This window comes from Aedes albopictus, chromosome 2 (assembly GCF_035046485.1).
Source record: "Aedes albopictus strain Foshan chromosome 2, AalbF5, whole genome shotgun sequence".
In the NCBI taxonomy this organism is placed as follows: Eukaryota; Metazoa; Arthropoda; class Insecta; order Diptera; family Culicidae; genus Aedes; species Aedes albopictus.
The window spans coordinates 115,105,513-115,130,977 of record NC_085137.1 but is presented as its reverse complement, the minus strand read 5'-3'; positions in this window follow the sequence as shown (position 1 = coordinate 115,130,977).

The window sequence follows — 25,465 nt, the reverse complement described above, 5'->3', positions numbered from 1 at the left end:
GAGAGTACACTCTGAATAGTTTAACTTTGAAGCACTTTTAAAAAGTCTTGAGGAATCACATAAAAATCTATTAAAATTCGTATTAAAATTCGAAAAAAATGTTAGATTACCTTTCACTGGATTTTTTGTCTTAGAAATATGAAGACATTATTTGAGTGTTTAGACAGTAGATGTATGAGAAATTAGATCGCTAATGGCGCTGTAGTCAATAATTTAATTTATTTTATTACATATCGCAGATGGATTTATCCAATATTTTTAAATACACATGTTGTTGTGAATGTTTTGTTTTGGCAATAAAAATTGGGCGGACACTTGTAGGACCGGTACTGACGCTGTAAGGGCCTGGCAAACTAGATGTTGGTCACGCGAACACTCGCGACATTGACATTCTGTGGCTAGTTATTCTACTGTTTAGACAATTAGTGAAAAATATTGAGGATTAGTTTTATGAAAAAAAAAAACTGGATAATTGCTGAGTAAAGAATCACTGCAAACATTCCAAAAATGTTTAAACAAATCTGAAGAACTTTTAAGGATATGTATGTATGGAAATATTAATTTAAGACACAGTAATTGTTGAGTTCAGAATCATGCAACCGTACACTAGCTTCCTGTCCAATTCTAGACTTAGGCCTTTTTGGTACCCCTGTGAGGCTGATACCCTGTCGAGGGGATACCTAAAACTCTTGAATATGTAGAGGATTCCAATATTGATAATAATAATAAAATAAATAATAATAAAATCCTTGTAGTAATTTATCGAGCAATATCTGAAACTACCACATTTATGATTCTCAAAGTAATTTTTTAATCGAATCATTGGAAAAATTTCCAATATCATTCTTGGAGCGAATTTTTATATGTGTATTTTCATGAGGAAACCCTAGAGAAGTTAAAAAACTGCTGAAATTACTGGGTAAATTTAAAAAAAAAAACTCTTAATGAAATTTCTTTTCTTCGCAGGTATTTTTTGAAGTATTCGGTTTGTAGAACTCCTGCAAGGGATTTTATGAGGGTTTTGCTGCGGAATCCCCAAAGTTTTTTTTTTTGTTTCGATTGTACGAAATGTGTAACAATCTCAGAGGAATTCCTGAAACTATGTGTGCCTTACCAACAGGAATCACATAAAAAGTTACTGGAAGACATCCTAATGAAATCTTTTAAAACTCAAAATTAAATTTCTGTGGCATTTTTCAAAACTCCCAAAGATTCAAATAACTGATACTTCCAGTGTACACTTCTGGAAACTGTTGGTTTGACACACAAAAAAAATATTCCGTTCGACGTTTTTTTTCAATGAAAAATCTACTATCAAAATTACAAAAAAAAAAAAATAAAAATAAAAATTTATTTTTTTTTTGGTCACGCCGGTTACGCCGCCGCCGCCGCTGCCTCAAATTACCCTATACGCCGCCGCCGGTAAAATGAGCTTCGGCGCACACGTCTAGAATGAAAGAGATCCAGTACTTGTTTAGGAAACATCAGAAAACAACGCCGTATCCTAGATCTGACGTGCAATTTTGTGTAGTTTTTGGCTATATAGGTCACTGTTTGCGCATTTTTGCGCTAAGCACGAAATTTTTTTTTCTATCATGTCACACGGTCGCACGGTTGGGGAGGAAGTGAAGTTTATATTTAATCTTAAGATAATTCAAATTGACTTTAGAATACTAACAATTCAGTGTAATCCTCATTTTAGTAAGAGACCTTCACTACGTCACGTGGTGATAAGAAAAGGGGGGGGGGGGGGGGGGTGGTGTTTGATTGGTAACGGGATGGCCACAGCTCTAACATTGTTTTAAATTTATTTTATTTATTTATTTTTAATATTATTCTATTTTTTGACAGAAAAAACACAAGAAGGTGGGTGCTCCAGTTAAAAAAATGAGCTGGAGAGGATGGGAGTGATGACTAAGAATGATTAAGCCTTTATTTACATAGACACTACCTACACCCGCATTATAACAGACCACCAAATACAACTAATTCTTTTTACCTTTAAATAAAATAAAGGCGAATAACAACCGTATGAAACATGTAACGATAACTACAAACCATTACTCATTGGTTTTCTTAATCTGATCGTAGTTTCGATTCAACTTAATCGTTAGAATTGCTCAAAAATCTTGGAAGCAATCTTTTCACGAACTTCTATCGTAGTTACAATATATAGTGACATAAGTTCGTTAACATCTGCACGCTTCTTTTTTACACGTACATAGCTACAATTCAAAGCAGCAGTCATCTATAAAATGTAAAATGAATTCACTAAACGGCGTAAAACACTAAGTTAAATATTTTTCTGCGTGAACGTCATGATCACCAAGGCAATCTTTGATTTTAATCGCAATTTTGTGAAACGAACATTTTACGCTCTTTAGTGAAAACCCTTATATTTTTCTTTCAAAAACTTGAAGTTTTTGTATGTTTTTCAAACCAATTTCCCGGTCACAAAATGTATGGAAGATCGATTTTCAAAAACTCTCAATTTTTCCATGTTTTTTGCCCCATAAACCTTCCTTGGGTGAAAACTAATAGAACAAAACTAAGACGACCAAAATCGAACCTTTCGTTCACAAGTTATGCGCGGTCCCACGTATGCCACTGCATTGATATATATATTATATATATATATATATATATATATATATATATATATATATATATATATATATATATATATATATATATATATATATATATATATATATATATATATATATATATATATATATATATATATATATATATATATATATATATATATATATATATATATATAATTATCACATTCTCTGGAACAATTGCGAGGTACATGAAAGTTTGATAATAATCGGAATTTCGCCACCATAAAACCAATTAAATCCAATGGAACGTCCCTGAAACCCTTCGAAATCTCCGAGAACACACAAAAACTACCTGCAACTGAAACCCCCTAAAGCTCCATGGAATGCCCCTGAAAACCCTATAACCCTCTAATACCCAATCCCGCCTTTAGACGGGGTATAGTTTGAGCATTTTTGTAATTTTTGTTTCGTGGAAAATATTTTTTTTAAATATTTTTATTATTATTTTTGTGTATTATAAAGCGTATTTACATTTTTTCAAATCATTGAATAGATGTTTTAGTCACCTTTTAGAACTCATTGTTTATTTTGTATTGAATCGCTACAATTAACATATTTTAAATTTTTCCCAAACCATTCTATCCTTGTTTAATAGTTTAAGGAAATCGAATACACTCTAAAATTATTTTCCTTAAAATTACACGGAAAATAAAAATTTCTGTGAGAAAAATTTAAAATAATAATATGTCAACAATAATCATAAAATCTCAAAATGTTTTCATCTCAAAAATTGCGTTCCTCAAATTAGCTTCCAGGAAAAATATAAAAGTGTGGGGATGTTCAAAAATTAAAATTAGAAAAATCAAAAACTGAAATTCACGAAATCGAGAATTAAAAAGAATCATCTTCCAAAACATGTTTAAATCGATTTTAGATGACGAAAAATGATATTTAGATCAAAATTAAAAATTTGGGTATTAGAGGGTTAAAACCGCCGAAACGTCTCTGAAATACTCTGGAACATCCCCAGAACCCCCATAGAAGCACCCCTGAATTCTTAAAATAATCTGGCATTCATGCTAACAGTTGAGGTAATACCAGTGTTCGACAAGTGGGAAGAAAAAAATAATATAAATAAAATAATGCAAAAGTGTAGGACATCCTTCCTGTTCTTGTAACGGTGGTACGGCCTTTATATTTATTATTGATTATTGATTTGCTAGCAATGCTTATTTCGTAACATTTCTTTGAAATTTAATTTTAAGAATTGTGCAGATTTTGCGTGACTAGCGACACAAAATGTTTCATTATTTTTTATTGGTACATAGGATAAGGAGCCATTAGTAATCTTAAGATCGCCGAGATGAACCAGCCTTGGGCTGAAAATCTCGTTAATAAAGATAATAAATAAAATCTTAAGATCCCTAATTCCTCCTATTCTAAAACAAAGCGACTACGGCACCGACTAATTCTGTTGGTTTAGTCAAAACTAACAGGGATTGAATCGTTTGAGAATGATGAAATAAGCAGTATTCTGCTGAACAGATGGACCGGTACCTTATTTCCAAATTTGTAAATAGGTCGGTGCAATGCTGTGACACTCATGCATACCCTTCTATATCAGCCGTTAAAATTTAGTGAGAAAAACTTTACATGACGATTCGCAAAATCTGTTCAACAATTGGAGAATTAACCCTCTAATGCGATTTTTTTTTATTTTGATCTAAATATCATTTTTCGTCATCTAAAATCGATTTAAACATGTTTTTAATTTTCGAATATATCCACCTTTTTATATTTTTCCTGGGAGCCTATTAGGGATGCGGATTTTTAAAGATGAGAACATATAAAGATTTTATGATTTTTGTTGGAATATATTTATTTTTATTTATTTTCATGAAAAAAATATTTTCCGTGTAATTTAGAGGAAAATAAATTTAGAGTGTTTTCGACCCCCTTAGACTATTTTATTATGATAGAATGATTTGAGAAAAAATTAAAATATGTTAATTGCAGCGATTCAAAACATTATAATCAATGACTTCTGAAAGGTGACTAAACATCAATTTTTCAATGATTTTCAAAAACAATTCAATATGGCTTTAAAAGACACCAAAAATCATTCTGAGATATACAAAACAGTCCTAAATATCATCCAAAAATATAAAACATTACCCACGAAACAAAAATTACAAAAATGCTCAAACTCTACCCCGTCTAACGTCGGAGTTGGGTATTAGAGGGTTACCCTACAAGGAAAATGCTAAACAAACTCAGACTCAAAGTGCCAAGTGAACTGGGCGTTTTACGCAAGGATATAATTAATTCCAATGCAGTTGATAAAAATAACACATTAAAAACATTGAACTATTTACAAGGTACTCAACCAGTTAAGTTTAATAAAAGGTTTTTTTTTTAATATAAATACAGTTATTTATTTAAATGTAATGGTAAGGTAATGGTAAGCCTTTGTGTATCCACTACTACTAAATTTGATACTATAGAGAAAACTGAACCAGTACACCCATCTCGAATCCAAAATAAAACCAGAATAATGTATCATTCGTAGTAGTTAATCCTTGCAAATCAATCGTTCAATGTGATTATAAATTTCACAGAACTTCGAAACTGCCACGTAAGTTTCCATTTCAAATGATCCCCGAAAGTCAATGTGTATCTATCTGAACAACGAATCGAGTGGGGGTGGGCAGTAGCAGTGCCTATGGTAATCCGATCATTAAAATTTAAAAGCCTCCCACGAACAGCCCCAATCGGTGGAGATGCATGAATATGGAGGAAAATTTGAGGCCAAACGACGAACGGAACGGGGACCTAATTTAGTATGTATGATGAGGAAAAACAGCACCGCTCCATGACTTCACTAAAAACCGACACAGCAAATTACGGACCATACGATACAGGTTGTTTTGATGCAAACAGGTGTAAGAGAATGAAATTACTGTATGTAAAGGAGTGGAATGAACTATGTCTCAGCGTATCTTTTTCTACTGTACTTGAAGGTGTTTTCTTCCAAATAGTTAATGGCAGGTAACAATAGAGGAAGATCTGCTAAACTTACAAACTTGTTGAACATACAACTCATTCATATGGTGATACTCAGAATATATAGAACACTCAAGTGCCACTTATCCAAACAAAAAAATGTCGTCTAAACACTCATGTTCCACACTAGCTCTCGACCAACCACGTGTAGCCACGGCCGGGCCAATGTTTTATCTCGCGAGCGAGTAAATCATGAATAAAATTCTCATTAAGCCTTCCCGGAGGAAATTATGCAAATCGTTTCACAACATAACCATGATGCTGAGGCGCTGCTGCGCTGTGGAGAACAAAAAAATCACAAACATTGCGGAATGTTCTACAATTTTTCGCACCAGCGGGGCCACAACTAGGAATTTTAAATTTATTGGCATTTTCTGTACCGAAAAAAAACACGCGACCACAAACGAACACATTCAAATTCTAGCACCACACTGACTGGATGAAACGCAGCTTCCATAGTGTGGTGCACAATGGTCAAGAATTCTGTTAGTAAGGTAATATCTAAATGTATCTGCTACCAAATAAAATTAAAAAAAAAACAGCTACTAACAAAGTTGTTCCCTCAAAATGTTCCAGAAATATATGTTTTCTATAAAAACGATCGAGTCCTAAGCTCAGAATGCATGGAAACCACTATATGAGTACATAATCCTAATGGAAATAGTTAAATCATTGAAGTCATTGAACAATCAATAGCAACATATTTTGCAAACATATCAATAGGGTAATCTGCTAATGAAAGGCTCATTTTGGTCACTTCTTTATTTTTTTTACAATTCGACTAACCAGGAACACAATTTATCACCTTACGGTTACCAAACGGCAATCAACGCACCAACGTTAACCATCTGCCAAACAATAATTTCCCATTCACTGAAACCTACTTTAAGGTAGCATCTATTCTTAGGCAAAATCTATTTAGGTCTCTCCATTTAGGTAACGTGACCTAAATAGAATTTGATTGTGTTCAGAGCAGTTGGATTACTCAAGATAACTGATAAAGTTGGTTTACGGGAAAAAAGCAGAATTTAAAGTTAAGGGACGTTTACGGAATGTTTAAGGGTTAAAAGTTTAAGAGTATCCGAGAGATTCCTGAAGTTTAGGCCATTTGATCTACAATCGTAATCAGTGATCTGGTGGAGTATTATGAATGAAATTTATGCTTGCATAGCCTCATGCAACTAAGTGCTGTCAAGTGGTAAGTTCGCTGTCTTTCTTGCGTATAGGTAATCGGATCTACCAATGATTCTTTAAGGTTCTCCAAGAACTCCTTTGAGTATAGGTCATCGAATCTACGAGGGCTACTGGTTGTATCTAAGAGCATTAAGAATGAGGTTTATACTCACACAGCCCTAGGCATCTATTGTCTATCAAGTGGTGGGTTCTATGGTTGTATACTATACAATTTGTATAGCATATCCGTCAATTCCCTGGAGTTAAGGCCATCTGATCTACAGTGTGATTAATGATCTATTGGAGCATTATGAATGGAATTTATGCCACAGCCTCATGTAGCCATGTGTTATCAAGTGGTGAGTTGATTGCCAGTTTGAGGATCTCCAACAGCTTCCTTGAGCAAAGGTCATCGGATCTACTAACGCATTTGGTTGTTTCTAAGAAATTTACGACTGAGGTACACACTCACACAATCTCAGGTAACAATGATCTATCAAGTTTTGAGTTCGAATAATCTTTAAGGGGTTTCCAAGAACTCTCTTGAGTATAGGTCATCGAATCTACGAGGGCTACTAGTTGTATCTAATAGCATGAAGAATGAGGATTATACTCACACAGTTTATACTCAGAGCCTAAAATTCCTGTGAAACTTCCTGAAATACCCTGCAACGCATTGAAACGCCCTGATACACTTTGAAACGCCTCTGAAACGCTTATTAATCCTGCGTGAAATTCACCTGCGAGCCTCTTAATCTCCCTCAAACTCACCGGAAACATCCTGAAACACCCTGAAATGCATGGAAACGCCTTGAAACACTATAAAACGCCTATGAAACCCCCTTAAAACTCCGTGAAATTCACCTCTGAAGCCCATTAAAACCCCTGTGAAATATCCTAAAGCGCCTTGAAATGCTTTGAAACGCCTTGCAACGCTTTCAAACGCCTCTGAACCACCTATAAAACCTACGAGAAATTCACCTGCGAGCCTCTGAAGCCCCCTAAACCCTCCTGAAACCTCCTGGGACGCCCTGAAATGCCTTCGCTTTGAAACGTTTTGAAACGCCTCTTTAACACCTAAAAAACCTTCGTGAAATTCACCTGACAGCTTCTGAAGCCCCCTTCGCACTACGTGTCCAGGCCACTGAAGTCTGCCGTATTTTATACGTTTCACAATATTCGCATCCTCGTACACTTGATACAACTCGTGATTCATGCGTCTGCGCCACACTCCATTTTCTTGTTCCTCACCGAGAATTGTCTGCAGCACTTTGCGCTCAAAAACTCCAAAAGCTTTTCTGTCTACCTCCTTTAACCATCCGTAACTCGCGCGGTTGCCCACCACCGCCAGCACCACGCTAATGCTAAATACAAAAAGCGAGGTTTTTTGAACGTGTTGTACAAAATACAACAGCGCGATCGCTCGAGGGTTAACGTCCACGCTTCGTGACCGTAGAGGGCAACCGGAAGAATCGGCGCAGCGTCTTATACAGAACGAATTTTGTTTGCGTTTGCAAGTTACGGGACCTAAGCTGGCTACGCAATCCGTAAAAGGCCCTATTCGCAGCTGCAATACGCCTTTTCACTTCACGGGAAACACCATTGTCACATGTCACAAGTGTTCCAAGATAAACAAATTCTTCAACAACTTCAAACACATCCCCATCAATCACTACCTCAGCACTAACACCACTAGGCCTGCTTCTGTCTCTACCCGCTATCATGTACTATCATGTACTTCGTCTTGGTAGAGTTAATCGTCAAGCCTATCCTCGCTGTCTCTCTCTTCAGAGCAGCATAAGCTTCCTCCGCTGCCCTACGATCGATGCCGATGAGATCAATATCGTCCGCAAAACCGAGGAGCATGTGCGACCGTGTGATGATAGAGCCATTCCTCTGCACGCCTGACCTCCTAATCACTCATTAGAGTGCAATGTTGAACAATAAATTTGAAAGAGCATCCAAGGTCACAGACGACGTAGACACTTCGTCCGTGATCCGAATACTTGATTTTGATCCATCCAGCGTTGCGCGTATCAGCCTAATTAGTTTCGGCGGAAAACCATGTTCTGACATTATCTGCCAAAGCTCATTTCTTTTCACTGAATCGTACGCTGCTTTAAAATCAATGAACAGATGGTGAGTCTGCAAGTCATATTCCCGAAATTTATCTTGGATCATCCGCAGGATAAACATTTGATCCGCAGTTGATCGGTCCTCACGAAAACCAGCCTGGTATACGCCGACAAAGGACTCCTTCAGAGGTCGCAGTCTGTTGAACAGGACACACGACACTATCTTATACGCCGAATTTAAAAGGGTAATCCCTCTGTTATTGGCACACTCCAGTCTGTGCCCTTTCTTGTAGATTGGACATATGAGGCCATTCAACCAGCTAGTGGGCAATTCTTCATCCTCCCAAATCTTTCTAACAATCTGGTGGATTGATTGATGTAGCTGCTCGCTTCCGTGCTTAAGAAGTTCGACCGAAATCTCGTCCTTCCCAGCAGGCTTGCTGTTTTTCAGCTCTTTAAGGGCCTTTTTAACCTCATCGAGTATTGGTGGTTTCACTACTTGACCGTAATCCATTATGTTAATCCTGTTCCTGGGTGCTCCTTCGCTGCTACCATTCAACAAATTTTCGAAGTGCTCCTTCCACCTGGTTGCAATCATTGTATTTGTATTTGTATTTGAACCTAACTTCCATCGGACTCCATTGAGTCTACATGAAACGCCAACTATCTATAGCTACATTTAACATTATCAAATAGGGCCATCACGAATTAGTCTGTTCTTAAAAGTAGTGGTCGAAAGATTAAAATCAAACAAATGGTAACTTTCGTTGAACAACATGCACATGGCCCTTATCGGCTCATTCTGTCCGTAATCCGTACGGTGATAGTCAAGCCGCAGAAAGTTAGTATTTCTTAAAGTTCTTGCAGGAACATTGAAATTCAAACGAGAAAGGATGTTCGGTGCATCGATTTCGCCTTTCAACAGTTTGGCCATAAACATTGTCTTCATTAGGTTCCTCCTTTTCTCTAGAGATGCCATACCTATTAACTGACAGCGGTCAGAGTATGGCGGGAGTTCAGCAGGATTGTTCCATGGCAAGGTTCTCAGAGCAAATCTGATGAATTTTCGCTGAACGCTTTCAATCCTATTAATCCAAACAACCGCAGTAGGGGCCCAAACAACAGCAGCAGATTCTAGAATTGACCTCACTAACGAGTAATACAGAGACCTAAGACAATATGGATCTCTAAATTCCTTGCTGAATTTGAAGATCATTCCCAGATTCCGGTTAGCTTTAGACAGGATGTTCGTGTAGTGCTCGGTGAAATGTAGTTTTGCATCCAGGAGTACGCCTAAGTCCTTTACAGTATTCACCCTCTGTAGCGTTTCGCCTTTCATCGTGTAGTTCCATGTTAACGGTTGTACTTTTCTGCTAAATGATATAACCATACATTTCCGTACGCTGATGGTGAAAGAGTTGCGTTTGCACCAATCCACAAACATATCCACTAGAGTAAGGTGGGGCAAAAGTTCGACCTTAGTCGAAAATTCAATTTTTTTCAAGAAATCGAAACAGATATAAATAAATGAATACCGTGTGGTACTTCTACCATCCATGAGCTAATATTTTGCTGAACAAAGTTACGCCAAATGTCTTTTCAATTTCGAGTTACAACAGTTTTTGTATGTGTGTGTCTAATTCGAACTCTTGCCCCACCACTGGGGCAAAAGTTCGAATCTAGTGTTTGTGGTATTTTGCCAACCGTAGCACACTATTTCGACACTTTGGTAATTGGAATACCTAAAACCAATTAATATTTGATGTTCGAACTAGAATACACTTTAAAGTTTGATCTGGATTTTACCCAAATCAGTGTTAAATTTACTTCACCAAAAATTAGTAATTTTCCGCCAAATTCAGATAAAATAACTTTTTTTTTTCAACTTTGATCGAATTTTCACACTGATTCCATCATTTTTAGAGATAATATGTACATTTTGCAGAATTTTTGGGTTTTACCTAAAGTTGCCACATGGCTCGAACTCTTGCCCCACAATTCGAACTTTTGCCCCACTATGTGTAAAATATGATTTCCAAATCTTTTTTGCAAAAAGTTATACATGCTAAAGCATCTTCAAGATATACCTAGTTACGCCCCAAAATAAAATATCGAATTCGATTTCATTACAATTCCATTCCATGCGTTGGAAGGACCATCGCATATTACATTTTTTTGGTAAAAAACCAACATTTTGTCATAACTTTTCGAAATAGTGATCAATTTTCATAATTTTTGGAGTGAAAGACTCTTTTTCAAAAAGGTTTCGAACAACCTTGACACCCGAAAGATATAATTTGAATTAAGCTCAAAAACTTCAAAAGAAACTCTTGCCCCACTCGAACTTTTGCCCCACTTTACTCTATCCGTTGAAGTTCTCTGCAGTCATCAATTGATTTCACAGCTATGAATATCTTAAGATCATCGGCATAAATTAGCCTACAACCTTCAGGTAGAACAAAGCAGACGTCATTGAAAAATATTGCAAAGAGCAGCGGCCCCAGATTACTTCCTTGTGGTACTCCTGAGGGGTTTGTGAAAGAAGCAGAGACATAAGCACCAACCCTCACGTTCAAGTGTCAGTGTCAGAGTGTCAGTGAACAATGAAACAGCCACATCAACATCGTTGATATTAGCAAGCACGGACCAATTCACCTCAGCCAAAGCCTGTCTCAAGCTATCAAAATCGGCTCTAGCAAAATCAAACTCTCTGTCATCACTAGGATCCACGTAGTCGACGTCGTCAGTGCAGAATAGCGTGGCCTTGAGAGGTGGATGGAAGGCATCAGCAGCAATGAGCGGAGCTATTACTTCTTCCAGATAGCAGCGGTTGTCTAATCCTTCGTTCATAAACACTAAGTCTAGAGTGAGCAATTCCGACAAAAACTGATGCGTTTTGCACAGTCATTCGTACCCACAAGTGTTCCAAACTATCAGCCCTTTGAGTGTTGTACAGTGAAGACGAAATCCTATTCGAGACCGCAATGAGTACCCCTCCCCCTCGTGTTTTACCTGTTGAGATAGGGTCACGGTCCTTACGATACACTGTGTAGTTATGACCAAATAACATTGGAGATGTGATTTGATCGTTCAACCAGGTTTCTGTTAGGACTATCACGTCGTACTCAGCATCAGATACCGCAACAAAAAAGTTTTCGATTTTGGAACGCAGGCCTCTGACGTTCTGGTAGTAGAAGGTAATTCCGTCACCGGTGGCTTGAAGAGGTTGGTCACTGGGCTTTGCAGAGGCGAAACGATCCTGCGGTGTAATGTCATCGTCAGATTGTTCCGTAGGGATATCTTCGGTAGATGCGTTGTCGACTAACTGGAATTGGGAATGGTCTCTCAGGTTTGGTGCAGTATCCTTTCCGGCTTCGGCGGGACATATACCACTGTGTAACTTACCTGACGAAACAGGAAGTGCAGCCAAGTGGTATGCACTGCGGTCCATACTGATGATTCGAGGTGGGTCTTTGAGGTTTTCAATCGGGCCGTGAATGTTCTCCAAAACGGTGAGACTAGAAGATTGTTCCATTGGAACACTGTCGGCGCACATCACAAGCGTAGATTCGTCGAACTGAAATTGCATGCTTAGTCTCAAAAAAGGTGCAGTATCCTTTCCTGCTTCGGCGGGACATATACCACTGTTGAACTTACCTGGAAAAACAGGAAGTGCAGCCAAGTGGCATACTCCGCGATCGTCGATGTAGTGAGGCAATACACGGTGAGCATATCCAGTAGAACCGACAGCAATATCAGTAACGATTTCGGCAGGCTGGAACAGGGGTTTGACACTCAAATTTGGGGCAGTATCCGTGGTTGCTTCGGCAAGACATATACTCTGCCATGAATCATTACCTGCACAGACGGCGGATGCTTCCATCGATGGTACGGGTGGCGATGATAAGCATACAGTGTCGTTTGAAACAGCTACTGATTGCTATGTAGAGTAATCTATCCGCTGTTTAGCATTGTAGGCGCGCTTCTTGAAGAGCGGGCAGTCGACACTCCACGCTGCATGGTTGATGTCCAGAATTTCATCGTAGGGTGACTTTCGTTGGCTGTTTGCTTGGTCACAGTTCACACATTTTTCGAAATCCGCATCACAGTCGTTAACTTTGTGGCCTCCAGCGCATTTCGGGCAGCAAGCTGGATGTTGGCATGCGGACGCTTTGTGACCGTAAGCAGAGCAGTTGTAACAACGATTGACGTTGATATCTTCCTTCACCCAGCAACGATTCCATCCAACGTTCACTCTTTGCAGTTTCATTAAATATTCAAACGACCGCGCATCCACTTCTATCAACACATTGGCTGTGCCCTGCTTTCGTCTTTCACTCTTTTGAATTCTGATCACATTGATATCAGCAGCAACAGGCAGATCGTTTTGTTTCGTCAATTTGTCGACTATTTCACCCTCAGTGATGTCGTCAGAGATACCAATGATCTTAATCCTTGGCTTCAGCGGTTTTAGCAGGGAAACGTCATATTTTTCGGACATCGTTTTAGACACAGTATCAAAGAGTTTTTCAGCGTTATCCATGTTTTCACATATGATAGTTCCTTCACCGTTATCTTTGAATACCGAAAACTTGACGCCAAATTTCACTGGGTCGATCTTGTTTTTTACATCTGCTCTGGTTGTGTCGGAATTCTGATTCACCTTGGGTCGGATTACAACTGTCTTTTCGATTTTTGCCACAGCTCCAGACTTGTTACGGGTAGCGGAGAGTTGAGGGCTGTTACGGCTCGCAATGTCAATGGTGGGGGTGACAATGTTTGCAGTATGTTTATCCTTCTGAGTAATCAATCTGCGGCGTTTGCCTGATCTCAAAAATCCTGCATCGTCTTGGGGTGATTGAATCTGCACTTCAGTGATCTCATTTGGATTCAAGCTGACTGTATCCAACTGACTCGATCCTCGTTTTTTCGAATTTTGCAAAGCCGCCAGTCTGGCTGAAGCACGAGTAACGGAAGCATAAGAGACACTTGATGATTGAGCATTTGGTGAACGAATAGCGGCGGATGTTTTTTCTGCATCAAGCACAGCTAGCAAACGGGGCAGCAAGTGGTCTTCGATTTTTCGGCAGAAGTTGTTCTCAAAATTTACGAAAGCAACTTCGTGTTTCGAGACGAGCTCAGCGATTGTGTTCATGCGGTGCATCAATTCGGTACAATTCTTTTGGACATCGTTGATGCTTGTCAGCTGTTTACGACACCCAAAGCACAGGTACTGTAGGGCGATATTCTCTCTTACAGCGGTGGCACCAGCTGGGGTGAGCTCAGAGCACCGAACGTGGAGAATTTGCTTGCAACCTCCAAAGCAGTATACTCGATCGTTCTCATTAGCAATTTTCTGGGCACAAGCGTTGCACGTTACCGACGTCATTATTTAGACGCGGAACCCCCGCCCGGTTCCCTTTGCCGCACCGTACAACGAAGCCTTTGTTTGGTGGTAATAATCAGTGCACGTTGTATCTAATAATTAGTAATATCGCGTTATATAACACACTATCAAACAAACTAACTAACAGTTCCGCACGACAATTTAATCCTCTTTACACTGATGTAACATACACAAAAATTAACACGATTTAACACGTTAAAAATACGAAAAACTAACAACCGGCGACGAGCTTTACGTATTAACGTTTTGTCTGTCAGCAAATTAACTTCCCGGTCATTGCACATGGCGGGCACTGGCGCAGTTTTGTGCCGTGCGCCATTGACAGTTGCATAAAACCTCCGCATATCGTTCCTGTCCATACTTTCCTGCGTTTCAGCAATAACACTCTCTTCGTGTTACCGTTTTTTTTTCTGCGGTGGATTCGTATCTCTTCTGCTTTTGCTACCCTGTACCGCTTCTGCCGGGCACCGGCCACTAGCATTCGACTTCTGGCGGCTTTCGTTCGTCACTCGTTGGCAGTTCTCGTCAAACCAACCATTACGTTGGCGTCGCTGAGCGGTACCTATCACCTCTTGCGCTGTTGTTGTCACGGCTTCGTGGATAACTTCCCATAAGCTATTGTCATCTCCAGATCCGTTGGTTTCTCCTATCCTCTCGTCTAGCTTCTGGTGGTACTGTGCAGCAACCCCTTCGGCTGACAAGCGCTGGATATTGAAACGCATCGTCCTGCTGTTTCTTGAACTCGTGACGCTGGATAATCGCGCCCGAATTTTTGCGGCTAAAAGATAATGATTCGAGTCAATGTTCAGGCCTCTGTATGATCTCATATCTATATCGTCCGAAAAATGTCGCCCACCGACCAGCACGTGGTCTATCTGTGAGCAGGTGTCACCACTCGGGTGCCGCCAGGTGTGTTTTCGGATATTCTTACGTGCGAAGTAGGTACTGGTGATTGCCATTCCTCTAGCAGCAGCGAATGTCACAAGGCGCAGACCATTATCGTTGGTAACAGAATGAAGGCTTTCCGTTCCAATGAAAGGCTGAAAGAAACTTTTTCTGCCGATCTGCGCATTTGTATCTCCGATGGCTATTTTGACATCTTGTTTGGGACACTTTCCGTAGGCCTTATCAAGGCTCTCATAGAACTCATCCTTCATGTCATCGGATTTGTCGTTCATGGGCGCAAAGGCCACCTTACCCCTCTTGAAACGCCCTGAAACACATTGAAACGCCATGAAACGCCTCTTAAAATCCCATTAAAACCTCCGTGAAATTCACCTAAGGGGCTCTGAAGCCTCCTAAATCTCCTATGAAATCTCATGAGACGCATTGAAACGCGATGAAACGCCTTGAAACGCTTCTAAAATCCCTATAAACTCTCCGTGAAATTTACCTGAGATCCTCTGAAGATCCCTTAAGCTACTGTGAAACCTCCTAAAACGCATTAAAACGCCTCTGAAACCTTCATGAAACCTCCTTGAAATTTACCTGTGAGGCTCTGAACCCCCCCCTTAAACCTCCTGAAACGCATTAAAACAGCCTGAAACGCCTTTAAAACCTCTAATCCACCTCTGTCAAATTCACCTGCGATCCTCTGAAGGCACCCTTAAACCTAATGAAACCTCCTGAAAGGGCATGAGATTGAAACACCTTGAAACGCATTGAAACACCTTGAAATGCTTTGAAAAGCCATGAAACCTTCGTGAAACTCACCTGCGAGTTCCTGAAGCCCCACAAAACATTCCTGAAACCTCTTGAAACGTCTTGAAACATCTCTGAAACACAAATGTAATCCACGTGAAACGCCCCCTAAAAGCCTTCAGAAACCTCCTGAAACACCTTGAAACGCCCTGAAACGCCTCTGACCGCCCCCTCCCTAAAATCTCCCTTGAAATCCTGCTGACCACCCCCCTTTACACCTGAAATCCTTGACCCCCTCCTCCTTGCATCTGCATGCCACTTGCCCTTCTCGAGCTTCTTTGCAACCTTAAAATGCATTAAGGTAATGAACTGGATCTATTTAGGTAAAAATTCAATTTAGGCTGTCCCGATTCGTTACCTACTTGAAGGTTCGGGTGCTAAACCTCCATTTAAATCAGTGGTGCTCATCCTGCGACCCGCGGGCCGCATGCGGCCCTCCAAGCCTTCAGATGCGGCCCGCGGAGTACTTTAGGATGAATCGAAATTTTTAAACGATTATTTGAAATAACTCATTAAATTTATTAAGAAATCAAACAAAAAAAATGCTGATCAATTTTCACAGTGTTGAACACAAATTAAATGATAAATAAACAAAAAAAACAATCCGTTCTGGTAAAATTCGAAATCGCAACTTCGAAATATTTCGGCATTTCAGCTAAGTCACGAAGCCGGCTTATAGTTATTTATATAACTTTTGGATACATTTTAGAGAAACTCCAGGAAACATTACTGGAGAAAAAAATTTAGGCAACTCTAAGCGAAATATATGGAGAACCTCAAATCATCCTGGAGAAAATAAACCTGAAGAAACTCAGTGAGAAAGTTGTGGCGATATTGCATGGAAATTATAGGAGCATCTCCTAGAAAAATGTTCTGGTGCCACTCTAACAGAAATTTCTTAAACAACTTTAGAATAAATTCCTCGAGCAACAAAAAGATAATTTTCAGGAGTAACTACAAACAAGATTCCAGGACCAACTGCATCACGGCACAAAAGATGCCTAAAACGCCTGAGGAAAATTTGAACAATGAATTTGAGGCAACTTATGCAGCAACTTTAGAAGATAATGTTAAAGAAACTTCCGGAAACAATTTTAAGAAATCTAATTTTTGAAGAAATTTAATGATGAAGTATTTCATCAACTTTAGAAGAGACTTATGGAAAGAATTTACTAAAATCTTCAAGAAACTCCTGGATAATTTTCGGAAAAATCCGGAAGCTATTCTAGGAGAAATTCTTGGAAACGATAAGAGAGGCATTCCTGAAGTAACTCCAGGGCAGTTCTAAAGGCAAATCTAAGAGGAGTTCTGGGAGGTGTTCCAAGAGAAAAACCTACTACAATTAAACATCAAAAAGTGTAATTTAATATCATTCAGCAGAAAACGAAACACACCAAACATATCAATTTCCTTAGGAGATCAGTATGTGGAAAAATGTAGTAAAGTTAGGGATTTAGGAGTAATCTTAGATTCTAAACTTAATTTCAATGACCACTACAATACCATTATACATAGGGCAAATAACATGCTTGGCTTCATAAAACGCTTTAGCTTTAATTTTGACGACCCCTACACAATAAAAACATTATATGTTGCCTATGTTAGGTCAATTCTGGAATATTATAACATTGTCTGGTCTCCATTTCAAAGTAAGCATATCGATCGAATAGAATCAGTATAAAAGCAATTTCTATTATATGCTCTTCGAAAATTAGGTTGGACTACATTTCCTCTTCCATCTTATGAAGCGCGCTGTAGGCTTATCAATATTCAAACACTGAAACAGCGTCGTGAAACTGCAATGGTTTTATTTGTTAACGACATCGTTTCGCAGCGAACTGAAATCTTATCAAAATTAAACTTTTACATACCCTCACGGCAATTGCGAAATCGACACTTGTTTAAAACTACCCATAGTCGCACAAACTATGCCAAAAATGAACCTTTGAATCAAATCATGAACATTTATAATCAACACTGTGAAACTATTGACTTAACTATGTCGCGGCATAATTTAAAGACATATTTTAACACTATAAGAAATAACATCAGTAGTAGTACTTAAAATATTTAAAAAGCACAAATTATACACACATCCACCAGCATACACTATTTATATATTTTCTTATATGTATTTTATTAACAATATGTACTATAGCATTAAGAAATGAAACAAAAACTGTATGTATATGTACTAGTCTACGTTGTTTGACGAAACTGAATAAATAAATAAATAAATTCTAGAAAAACTAAAAGAAACTTCAAGAAATTTCTCGAAAACCTTCTGGAGCAACTCCACAAGAAATTTCAGGAGAAAATCCTGCAAACCTTTTTGGAGCGATTCAAAAGAAATTCTTGTAAAAGCTGCTTGTTCTTGAAGTGGCTTCAAGGCTATTCTAGGGGCAACTTCTAAATTGTTTGTTTGAATTTCATTTTGAAGCTCAAACGTTTTTCTCAACCAAACTTATGAATCTAAATTGAACAGTTCAGATTTTTAATAAATATGCTTTAGAATTGTTCTTTTTGTTGTTTTTGTGCATCGATGTTTTATGCGGCCCGCAGTTCGATCCCGAATTGCAAATTTGGCCCGCGATATCCCCCAGCCTGAGCACCACTGATTTAAATCGATGCATGGCTGATCGAAAATAATGTTTACCGTGCAAGCAATGACTAAACTATACAGTTATATATTTCTTGACAAATCTCCTTTGTCATGTGAAGTGTTAAAAAATATAAAAGTCTTTAGTTTTGGCATTGCTTGTACGGTATAAATCATTTTCGATAAGCCATGCATCGACTTAAATGGAGGTTTCAATGTATTTATCCCTCTAATACCCAACCCCGCCTTTAGACGGGGTATAGTTTGAGCTTTTTTGAAATTTTTGTTACGTGGAAAATCAAAACTTGTATATTTTTAACTGATATTTAGGACTGTTTTGTATATCTCAAAATGGTTTTTGGTGTATCTTAAAGTGTATTTATATTTTTAAAAATCATTCAAAAATTGATGTTTTAGTCACCTTTTAGAAGTCATTGTTTATTTTGTATTGAATCGCTACAATTAACATATTTTAAATTTTTCCCAAATCATTCTACCCTAGTTTAATAGTTTAAGGGAATCGAAAACACTCTAAAATTATTTTCCCTAAAATTACACGGAAAATAAATGTTTCTATGAAAAAAATTTAAAATAAAAATATTTCAACTATCATGAAATCTCAAAATGATTTCATCTCAAAAAATAAGTACCCCAAATGGGCTTCCAGGAAAAATATAAAAGTGTGGGGATGTTCAAAAATAAAAATTAGAAAAATCAACAACTGAAATTCACGAAATCAAGAATTAAAAAGAATCATCTTCCAAAACATGTTTAAATCGATTTTAGATGAGGAAAAATGATATTTAGATCAAAATAAAAAATTTGGGTATTAGAGGGTTATGCAGCTGAAGCTGATTTGGCGATATTGGAGTGGCGCATACAGGCGGCCAATCCTATTTCCTGAACCACTGTGCACCCAGTGGCGTTGTTGCGGGAGAGCGGCAGGCGAGAGTGTGGATTTGAATTGTTGCACCGCGGTCGCCACGATTTTTCACGCCACATTTTTTTCTCCCCTCATGCTGCCAAAGCCATGCTACATCATTTCCTCGTTCTACACCACTATTTCCGCATTTATCGTGCCTCGTAATGCGTCCTGAAAGCGCACCCAATCCTCCCTTTCTTGTCTGCGGGCCCTGCCATGGAGGCTGGAAGCTGTTGTTGGTTGGCCGAATAGTGAAATGTGTCTGTTTTTCCGCTCATGATGTTTTGGGATTTCTTTTTTCGGTTTCGACTCGATTTTTCGCACCAGGAAGCCACGACGATGATGATTTTTGCCACTGCCAAACCATAAAATTGCATTTTTAACCAACCGGCACCGTTTGCTGAATAGATGTAGAAGCAGTATGATGCAGGCAGATGTGCATTTGGTGCTAATGTAAGCATAGCTGGGTAGGTCTAGAACGGGTTTGAAGAACTAGAAAACTTCACTAAATGTTTTCAGATAATAATATCGTTATTACTTTTTTTGTAAAGGAAAACACGGCTTAAAGATCGAGATGCCAATAATTTAAAGGTAAGCGAACATGAGGAATGTACACTCCCGATCAAAAGTTTGGGGACACCCCCTCAAAAACATGTAATTTTTTTGGCCCTTATCTCCACCAATTTGCGTCCGATTTAAAATCCTAGGTCTCATTCGAAAGATAATAAGTCAAAGTAACTTTGAACATGATTTAGGTGAAAGTTTTTCAAAAATATTTGTATGTTAAGTTAATCCAAAGTTGCCAAATTTTCTAAAAAATGAATATAAACTTACGGCAGTGTCGCTAGAAATTGGGTCGACCAAATTTTAAGATGAGAGCGGACATATAACCTATTTTCATTTTCCTTTCAACTGCTTTTTGTCGAATTAGACTAAAAAATCTAGGAAAAAAGTTATTAAGTAATTGAACTCTTGATGTCATCGACCAAAAGTTTATGGGAGATATGGGCCTAGAAAAATGACATATTTTTGAGGGGACCCCAAACTTTTGATCGGGAGTGTACTTATTGAAAAATACAACAATTAGAGCTTAATTTTCAACGAGTTCTCGAAAGTTTAATAGTACCTTATTTTAAGTTTTTCAGTTTCTCCGTGTAGGAATTTATGAAAAAGGCAACAATAGAAGATAAATTTTTAACGAATGAGTACAACTATACTACTGCAGAACGTAAGTGACTCGTATATGCTCCGAATTTCTACCAATACGACCGGTCAAGATGTCAACCTTCTTCATTTTTCACGACATTTGAATATGGGTTGACCCTTCGTCTTCCCGATGATTTGCACATTCGAAGTCTATAAGGAATGGCAGAAGCAAAGCTCACCCGAGAAAAACAATATGACAAATTAATAACTGCTCAATCGAATCACAAAAAGAGCTATATGAATTCCTAAAAAGAAGGAGGAGAAAAACAAGGCCAATATACTGCCCATATTCACATAGTCGCCACTGTACTTTTCAACGTGCTTTTGGAGTTTAACAATGAATAAATATAAATTTCAAGATTTTTACCACGTTGGTATCTAACTAAGTGTTAGATCTTCTGATCAATTGAATAACACTTGTCACAAATATGCACACGCGTTAAATATTAGCTTTATAACGGTGGCATTGCCAGTGGTGGTTACATCGACTATGTGAATATGGGCAGTATAGGCACAGCTATAAAGGCGTGGATAACCTGCATATGACCTGGGGGTAACGGCCGTTCGATCACAGGGCGTCCCAAGAAATTTGCTTCCTTCCTTGTACCCTTAGTGCCTGCCACACGCAAAATGGCCATTGACAGAGGAAGCTCTCTGTTGATAACTGTGGAAGTGCTCATGGAACACAAATCTGAGCAGCAGGATTCGTTCCAGTGGGGACGTTACGTCAAAAAGAAGAACTTAAACTTGATTGACCACCAGATCTTGCCACTCCAGTATCACCAGACCAGCTATACCCACACAAGGAATCAATGGGATATGCAGCTGATTGGAACAAGTATCTTCCGTGTTAATGATCTTCTGTTTTAGGCGAAAATGACACCTGCAACGTCGGACTGCAGAGGTCATTGTGAAGTAAGGCTACACACTTAGAAATTCTGAAATTTCCACGAAACGGAATCACCAAAAAACGTAAACGTTTCAAGACTGAATCACAAATTGGACTCAATTTTACGCGCATCATGTGAGTGCTGGTTGGTTGCGTTAGTTGTCAACAAATCCGTTTCACTAGAAACGTAGAATTGGTACCACATTCATCAGCCACCTCCTAACTCGGTGAAATAGCCGAGAGGTAAGAGATGTGACTCACGATCAGCAGATCCAGTGTTCGAATCTCCATGTATGACAATATTTTACTTTTCTATGTTTTATCTGTCAAATCGGTTCTAGCGATTGCTAGACGCTAAGAAAAAATAAATTTTATTTTGGGGTGTCTTGAAAGACGTAAATTTACATGTTAGAACCCCTAAATTTGTGTTTTTGATGATGCTCGTATATGTCAGGTTCAGGACACCTAAAATTACATGATATTTTCTAGGTGTGTACGCTTGCCCACGACAGACCGTTGGGTCCTCTGCATCTGCACCAGCTCATGTTGGGAAGTCGGAGCGTTTCTATATTTTTAAATGGCTGTCTGGCAGGGGGTTGACGATGGTACGTTGCACCCGGGCGCAAGTTGCAAGTTCGTGTATTGGTTATTCTGAAGATTATGTGACACAGTTTGCTGCTCACATAACTTGCACGCAGAAAAATAAATTGTAAACACAATTAAATTGTAGTTCAAATCAACCGATTTTTCAGTTTAGTATAGCGACAAACTGATTTCTAGTTTAAACTGAACTGTTCTATTGTTTGATAATACAAATATTTCCATTTGTCGAAATTTTTGACAATTTGTTAAAACAAACAGAGATATGGATTTTTCAACATGAAATAATGGATTGATTCAAACGACTGCACTTTTGCCACTAACAAACCCGGAATGTGTTGGTGACGGCAGCAACTGCGGCAGCTCGGAAATCTATTTAGACCGTCGGTAAGCGGATGGGGAGGAGAACGACTAAAAAAATGACAAAAAAGGCGAAACCGGTCAACTTTTTGTGGATGCTGTCGTGAGTACCTGCGCGTTATCCATCACGGCCAAAGCTGCACTTGGAAGTTGGCGTGATGGATTTGCTGCACCTTCTTCGTTGTGGCGATGTTGGGGTAAGCATTTTATAGATGTGTGAGTGCTTTCGGACCATCTTTATGGTTTTTATTTTGTTGAAACAAATGAAATTTTTGACATTATATGAAATTATGGTAATCGGTTGTTTTTATCGATAAACTCTAAATGAAAACGACTAAATATAGCTTTGGAATAAGTAAATTCTCAGTTTGACAATCAACCATGCGTTTCATTGTTTTAAACAAGCGCCATTTTTCTGCGTGTGCAAGTGTAATGGTAGATGAACAGAATGCTATGGTGTTAACCCTCTAATACCCAACCCCGCCTTTAAACGGGGTATAGTTTGAGCATTTTTGTAATTTTTGTGTCGTGGAAAATTATATTTTTTATAGGGAATCGCGCCACTTGGGCGGTGGCTTCTATTTTCGTCTGTTTTCCGCAACAACTCAGTCAAATTTGAGCCAATTGACATAATTTTTGGAATGCGATGAGATAGGTATAGTATCTACCCGTGTACAACATTTCAAGTCAACTGTTTCAAAATTGACTGAGTTATAGTGGAAAACAGACGAATATAGAAGCCACCGCCCAAGTGGCGCGATACCCTATTTAAAAGCGTATTTACATTTTTAAAAAATCATTGAAAAATTGCTGTTTTAGTCACCTTTTATAAGTCATTGTTTGTTTTGTATTGAATCGCTACAATTAACATATTTTATTTTTTTTTCCAAAATCATTCTATCCTAGTTTGATAGTTTAAGGGAATCGAATACACCCTAAAATTATTTTCCTTAAAATTACACGGAAAATAAAATTTTCTATGAAAAAAAAAATAAAATAAAACTAATCCAACAATAATTATAAAATCTCAAAATTTTTTCATCTAAAAAAAACCGTACCCCAAATTGGCTTCCAGGAAAAATACAAAAGTGTTGGAATTTTCAAAAATATAAATTAGAAACATCAAAAAAAGAAATTCACGAAATCGAGAATTTAAAAGAATCATCTTCCAAAACATAATTTAATCGATTTTAGATGACGAAAAATTATATTTAGATCAAAATAAAAAAGGATATTAAAGAGTTAAGAGGAAAGAAGGCGACATGGAATAATTCGACATTGGGCTTCATAGTACCCCTCTGGGAACACCTGGCCGTATTATAGAAAAAAAATGAAAGATTTGTATAAAGCTAGGTAACAAGTAACAAGTTCTCCTTCAAAAACACCGTTTTATACTCTAAAGTGGATATGCAGATATTTCATGCTGCTCGGGTACCCACCAGCAGGATCCGTTGCAAAGGGTCGTTTCTAATTCACTCTGCCCTCCGTCATCTCCGATCCCCAAGCCACCGTTCTCCAAACGTGAATTTTACTATGACCCAATAAATAAAAAAAATATATATTGCTGATGATATGTGGTCAAGCTGGCAGCTGACGGACGACGATCCAAGTTGATGAAGGTTGAAGTGTGCATTAAGCAATTCGACCAAGGAGAACAGTGTCACAACAAGTTGAGTATGAATTACGCAGCAATTTTTTAAGGACGGAAGAAGACGTATGCATTGCTTGGTCGTAAAACGTAAGCATTTCGCAATCAAAATTTGAATGCGGGAGCAAAATAAAATAATGTTGCATTTTAGCTTACGTGGATACTGTATTACAGGCAATAAAAGTGTAACACACAGCATTTTTTTTTAAATGTCCTGCTGGTAATACACTTCCGATCATTTTTTTAAACAAGTACGTACTGGGATCTCACTTGCCAATTGTGTTCGGAAGATCGCATCAGTTTGATAAATTTTGACGTGTTAGTCATTTTCAGTTCTGTGTCAAGTTTTCATAGACACCAAAGATATAAACCTCTAAAAGGACTATTTCTTACGGGAAACGCATTTTAAGTGTTTCAAGTGTGGCCTTCTTCTTCTTCTTCTTCCTCTTCTTCTTGGCGTAACGTCCTAACTGGGACAAAGCCTGCTTCTCAACTTAGTGTTCAATGAGCACTTCCACAGTTTTTAACTGAGAGCTTCCTCTGCCAATGACCATTTTGCATGTGTGTATCGTGTGGCAGGCACGAAGTTACTCTATCCCCAAGGAAGTCAAGGAAATTTCCTTTACGAAAAGATCCTGGACCGACCGGGAATCGAACCCGTCACCCTCAGCATGGTCATGCTGAATACCCGTGCGTTTACCGCCTCGGCTATATGGGCCCTTCTAGACATGCATAATAAAATAAAAACACCTGTGTGATTTTTTTTATTTATGCCTTTTTTATGCAATTCAGTTTCATAATTTACATTTTATATAACTCATTTTGGTATCATAATAGCCGATTTTTCCGAACTGGTTCATTATACAACTGAAATGAGTTGCATAATGAAAAATAGTTGTATAATGTTCATAATGCAACTCATTTGAGTTGCATTATGAACATTATGCAACTCAAATGGGTTGCATTATGAAAAAATCATTGCATAAAATTTTGTATGGAACTCGTTGCAAAACTCGATTTTTTCAGCACTCTTCGTATTTATCCAACTCGGCAAGCCTCGTTGGATAAATGTACGACTCGTGCTGAAAAAATCAACTTTTTGCAACTCGTTACATAAATAACTATTATCGTCATACCAGGTATTTTGAAGATATCAAACCGTGTTCTTAAATATCTAAATAATTCAAATGCTTCCAACTATTTATCTAACCTACTCTGCCAAATGCTGCTTTAGGTCCCTTTTGAAGCCATA